Raw genomic sequence first — 6,195 nt, 5'->3', positions numbered from 1 at the left:
ACTGAATCTCTTTAGTCATTAGGAAAATGCAAATCGAAACTAAAAAGAGATACACTTCAAACCCACTAGGATGACTACAATCAAAATATCAGACAATAAAAACATTGGTGGGGATGTGGAGAAATTGGAATACACACACGCTGCTGGTGAATATGTAAAATGGTGTGATCACTTTGGAAAATATTTAGCCAACTGCACAAAAGATTGAATATAGAGTTACCATATGACCATTCTGGGAAAGGCAAAACTTTAGGGATGGAAAACAGATCAGTGGTACCAGAGATTGGTAGTAGAGGTAGAACTTTGCCTTCAAGAGTCTGCAGAAGAGAATTTTACAGTGATGGAACTTTTTTACATAGTACTCTGGTGTTAGGTACATGACTCTTGCCTTTGCCAAGACACATAAGATTATTCACAGCGAAGATTGAAGTTTCTAGTTTGCAAATTTTGAAAAATCAACCAGGATGTCAGTTAATTGCAGGATGGAATATAGACTGTGACATAAAAAAATCTTATTAGATTACAAATATAAGGCATAATTTCACTGAAGGCTAAAAAAAGTCAACATAAATAACTGTAAAACAGTGTTTTGATTAGATATTAAAGCTAAGGACAAAAAGAACTGTATACAACCACTGTTGTCTTGTTGGTAAATTTGTCTGTCAGGGGCAGTTTAGCAACTCTAAAACTACTTTACATGTATATAGGGTTGAACATATAATTAAATAAATTGTACATAGTGAGACCTAGTTTCTCACTGCCTCACTGAGAAGGAAGTTACAAATAAGCAAGCAAGAAAGGCTATAATGAACTTCATGGTGCTGTTAGTTTCAAAAATATCAGTATGAATTTATTTTTATGTTTATATATATACATACAGATTCAGTAGATATGTGTATCCATGCATACATACAGGTATTTTCTAACTTTGTCAGCTAAGGACCTAAAAGTTGATATCCAGTAACAATAAGTACATCTCACACCCAGATCTTGGTTTCCAGATACCAAATTCCAAAAAGACTTAGAGATCCTTGAAGAAATGACTTGTTCTAAGGCTGAAATTGAGAAAATACAAGGTGAGCCTGGAGTATCTTACAGTATAAAAAAAGTAAGAAAAGGCTTGGGGTGCCTGGGTGGCTCAGTTGGTTAAGTGTCTGACTTCAGCTCAGGTCATGACTCCATGATTCATGGGTTCAAGCCCCACATTGGGCTCTGTGCTGAAAGCTCAGAGCTTGGAACATACTTCCGATTCTGTCTCCCTCTCTCCCTGCCCTTTCCCTGATCACACTCTCTCTCTCTTTCTCTCAAAAACAAATAAACATTTTTAAAAATTAGAAAAAAGAAAGAAAGAAAGAAAAACCTCAAGAAAAGGAGACTGAGTAGGAGCCCCTGTCTTAGGGGCACAGATGTGAAACAGAAAGATTTCCCAATAGCCAACCTGAAATGATTTCTACAATACAATAAATAAGGATCATATTGAATTACAAACCCAAAGAATATAATAAATATTCATACACCCATGCTAATATAAATAATTGAATAAATAAATAAATGAGGAGAAGGAACAAATCTCTTTATGGAAAATTCCAATAACTAAATGTAGAAGGAATGAACAATACACAGGCAGTCCAGTGATGAATGCTAAAGCTAATAAGTAAACCTGTAAGCGAAACAGAATGTTTGCCAAATTTCAAAATATTTCCCCAAAAGTATTTATTAAAAATTGTAATGGTTTTTACCATGTGTCCACAAATGCATTGCTACTTCTCCTTCCAGATAGTGAAGTTTAATTACCTTCCTCTTGAGTCTAGGTTGGCTTTAGTGACTTGCCTGTAACAAGGGAAGTACAGTAACTTTACAGTGGAGAAATTTAGAAGATACCGCCTTAAGCAGTATGTTCGTTTTCTAAGACTATGGTAACCATAGAGTGCCACAAAGTCAGTGGCTTAAAACAACAGAAATGCATACTCTTCCAGTTCTGGAGGTTATCAATCTGAAATCAGTTGCCGGCAGAGCCATGCTTCCTCTGAAGTCTCCAGAAGAGAATTCTTCCTTTTCTCTTCTATGATGGTTACTACCAGTGTTTGGCATTCCTTGGCTTCACTCCAATCTCTGCCTCTGTCTTCCCATGGCTTTATTCACTGTCTGTCTGTGTCTATTGCCAAATTTTCCTCTTAAAAGGATAACAGGCATTGGTTTTAGTGTCCAACCTAATTTGTATGACTTCATCTTAACTTGATGTAACTGCAAAGACCTTATTTACAAAAAAGATCACATTTTCAGGTTCCAGGTGGATATGAATTTTGTGAGACACTATTGAACCCAGAACAAGTGATCAAGAATAACACCAACAATAAAAAGTCATATATCTTTCCACTAGATTTATAAGGGCTGTTTTAATGTCTTTTTAGAAAATTCCTACATCTTGCCATTAGAGTCTGTTGATCATCTTTTCCATGTGGGTTGTCATTTTCCTGGCTCTTCACATGTTGAATAATTTTGAATTTTACTCTGGGCATTTTGAAAATTGTGTTATGAGACTTCGGGTCTTATTTTAAGTATTACGGATAATGTTGAAGTTTCTATGTTAGCAGGCAATCGACCCCATGGGGTATAGGCTTCAAGAACTGACCAACATTCTATAGGTTTTGGTTTCCTTGTCACTTCAACTTTTAGAGCCTCTACCATGTTATTTGGATCTGTTCTCTGTGTGTTCCACTCATTGCTCAGCCTGGAACTTGAGTGGGGGGTCTATCTCTTAGTTCAGTTCTTAAAGTTGTTAATACACTATTTAGGATTACATCCATGCGTGTAGAACTCAGTGGTGAGCCCAACAGTTCATAACAAATTTATGTAGGTTGCTTTTTCAAGCTCCCTCTTCTCCATAAGTTCCCTTGTGCTTTCCAATTCCCAAGGACTCTCCTTTTCAGTCCTCCATCCAGAAAGCTGGGGCTATATTTACCTCACTCAGCCACATAATTCTTGCATACAGAGTGGAGTCACGGTAGGGTGGAGAGAGACTCAAAGCTGTAAGGGTTGCTCCCACCTCTTGGGAACACAGTCTTTCTGATTGAAGAGGAAGTTTCCCCTCTCTCATTTTAGGCATCATTGTAGTAGTACTATCATGACTGTTGCTACCAAATTTCCTTCCTGCTCTCTAAACATGAAATAAGGGGCTCCTTCTAGAGATCTCTATATCGTTGCTGATGTCCACTTCTGGATAACCAATGACTTGAATCCAAACTAGAAATAATGGAAAAAATGGTAAAATCACTACCAGTCCTGAGTCACTAAAAATTATTCTTGTTATTTTCCTTTCAGAATCCTCAAATTGCTGCTTAATCATTATGTCCGAGTTTTATAGTGTCTTAAGCAGGAGAGATAGGGTAAACTATGCTTATTCCATTTACCTGGAATAAGAACCACTATAATGAACAAACTAGAAATAAATACCACTATAATGAACAAACTAGAAATAAATAATAGAAATATATTACGAAAATCTACAAATATTTGGAAGTTAAACAACATATTCTAAATACACAGAGCATTCTAAATGCTTCAAAAGACCCTAAAACAGATTTTTAATAAAATGTAAATGAAAATACAACAAGTCAAAATTTGAGAAAAGCAGCTAAAGCAGTGCTTAGAGTAAGAACTATGCCATAAATATTCATATTAGAAAAGAAGAGGGCACCTGGGCAGCTCAGTCAGTTTAGTGACTGACTGTGGCTCAGGTCATGATCTCGTGGTTCATAAGCTCTGAGTCAGGCACCCACATCAGGCTCGCTGCTGTCAGCCTGTCAGCACAGAGCCTGGTTTAGGATCTTCTGTCCCCCTCTCTCTGCCCCTCCCCTGCTTGCACTCTCCCAAAAATAAAAAATATATATAATTTTTTAAAAATAATTAAAAAAAAGAAAAGAAGATATCAAATATAAAAGCTAGGTTGTGAAGGGTAGCAGAATATGCCACCCCCAAATACACCACTTTGGCATAGTGATTATTTTGAGCTGTAAGCACATGAAAAACAGCAAATGCATGGAAAGGTTTTCTCTGAATTCCCCTTATCTGCCTAAAGACAGATCCTCCAAAAGGAACCCTATTGTCAGAAATCCCTGCCCTAGGAGATTCATCAACCAGGAAAGATCCACTTCTTACAGGAGGGGAGACTAGAAAGCTGACCCCACATCCAGACAGATTTTGTCAAAAACTATCATAGTTCCCATCTATTCCTCTATGGACCTATTCGCCTTTCCTAAAAATCATTTACCCTCCCCTAAGACACTTCTCTTTTCCCTATTAAGATGGTAGGTATGCCTGAATTCTAAGCCAGCTCTTTGAGTGACTTATATTTTCCTGGTTATTTTCCTTATATACATAAAGTATACAGGTTAAAAACTTGTGTTTATTTTTGGCATGCTAATCTGCTTTTTATTACAGAAATCCCAGCTGAGAACTCGGAAGTGTAGAAAGAAAATTATTTTTCTTCCTTTACTGTTTTCACTCTCAGAAACTGGATACATAAGAGTTGAATAAAACTAAAGCAAGGGGAAGGAAGGTGATAATAAAGACAAAAGCAGAAATTAATACAACTTAAGAGAGAAGAGAAACAATAGAGAAAACCAGCATAACCAAATGTTTTTTGAAAAGATGTATAAGCCAACTGACTTGTTGCTTGGATCAAGATGATGATAGAGTAGAGATGGTGAGAAATAGTCAGATTCTGGATATGTTTTGATGGTTGAGCCTATAGGGCTTTTGATACATTAGCAGAAGGCTATGAGAAAAGGAATCAGGGAGTCTTCAAGGGTTTGGATCTAAGCCACTAGGAAAATACATTTGCCATACACCAATAAATGGAACACAGAAGAAGGAGCAGGTTTAGGAGGTACATCAGTCAAGATATGTTTTTTCTCTGAACATGACAGAGGAAACCATATAAAAATTACTTTAACATTATGTAAGTTTATAGTATAGCTCATGTAAAACAAGTCTGGAGAGAGATAATCAAAATATCATTGGAGATTCAAATTCACATATTTATGCTCTGCTATCCTGGCACATGTTTCTCCTTATCAATTTCAACTGTTATTATTCAGATGAGACCAAATCCAGTAAATATGTGCTCATTCAAGCTGAAAGAAGGAAATTCAGGCTCTCTTTTGGGAACCCTTTCAATTGTGTTAGTTCTCTTTAAGCAGCCACGCTGAAAGTCCCATGTAATAGATCCATTGATATCACATTGGTTAGAGTTAGATGCAGGACAAGCCCTTTTGCAAGAAAGGCTCTAGACAAAGTAATATCTGATACTGGACACTGATCTATTCAACTAAAACCATGGCTCCAGAGGGCACATGCTAAAAATTCTGTGGAATAAGAAGGAGAGGGAGATGGAGATTAGGAAATATACAGAGCCACATGAGGATAAAATATGGCAATGAGAAAATCTTGGAAATTCTGTGATAGATGCACACAGTGATATGACATAATGACATGAAGAACAGTATGAGAAATGTTAGCATTTGTAGTGATCCAAAGGCAGCAATCTAACAATCTAGCCTATTCAAAAAGCCAGTCAGATGGTCACAAACATTTTGAAAGAGAAAATTCAGGTGTTAAAGAACAGGATAGAAGTAAGAAAAAAAAAAAAAAAACAGGCAAAAGAGTTTAAAGGAGAAGACAGAAGACAGAATCTGGAAAAATTATCTGAAAAGGAGCAGCAAAGACTCCACAGAGTGCTTGTAGACCAAGGAATGGAGCGGAAAGGAGAGGGGAACAGTAACTTGTACTAAAAACTTTGGTCATTGTTGCAAATCTAATTTCAATTATAGAACAGCTCCGATATACCATCCATGGTACAGATGGGACACAGTTACATCTTTATCACTAATTACTGGTAACTAACAATTATTGGTAATATTGGTAATTATTAAAGATATTTTGGTCAAGTAATTTAGCATAAGAAAAAAATCATTTCATTTACTTTTTACAGGTAGCATTGGATTTGAGAGTTTTTTCAGCCACCAAGTTTCATTTGGTCACTCTGAATGAATGGTGATACAATTTATATATCAATTATTGCAAAACACTGACAACTATCAACAAAGGCTGTGTTTTTATTAATATATTTTAACAAATAATATAGAAGGGATGTTGTATACATACATGGTAGTTTATTGATTCAATATATTTTTG

At 36.1% G+C, this 6,195-nt stretch overlaps 1 long non-coding RNA gene across 1 annotated transcript; it reads left to right on the top strand.

Moving 5' to 3' along the window:
• Nucleotides 1-987: 987 nt before the first annotated feature.
• LOC121032065 (uncharacterized) lies at nucleotides 988-5,952 on the top strand. The gene is made up of 2 exons (XR_005791064.1): nucleotides 988-1,076; nucleotides 4,441-5,952. It is a non-coding gene; the product is annotated as an uncharacterized LOC121032065 (long non-coding RNA).
• The last annotated feature ends 243 nt before the right edge of the window (nucleotides 5,953-6,195 follow it).

This window comes from Herpailurus yagouaroundi, unplaced genomic scaffold (assembly GCF_014898765.1).
Source record: "Herpailurus yagouaroundi ecotype Mexico unplaced genomic scaffold, PumYag 28, whole genome shotgun sequence".
NCBI lineage: Eukaryota > Metazoa > Chordata > Mammalia > Carnivora > Felidae > Herpailurus > Herpailurus yagouaroundi.
The sequence above is the reverse complement of the archived record's forward strand: the minus strand, read 5'-3'. Positions and strand labels throughout refer to the sequence as shown.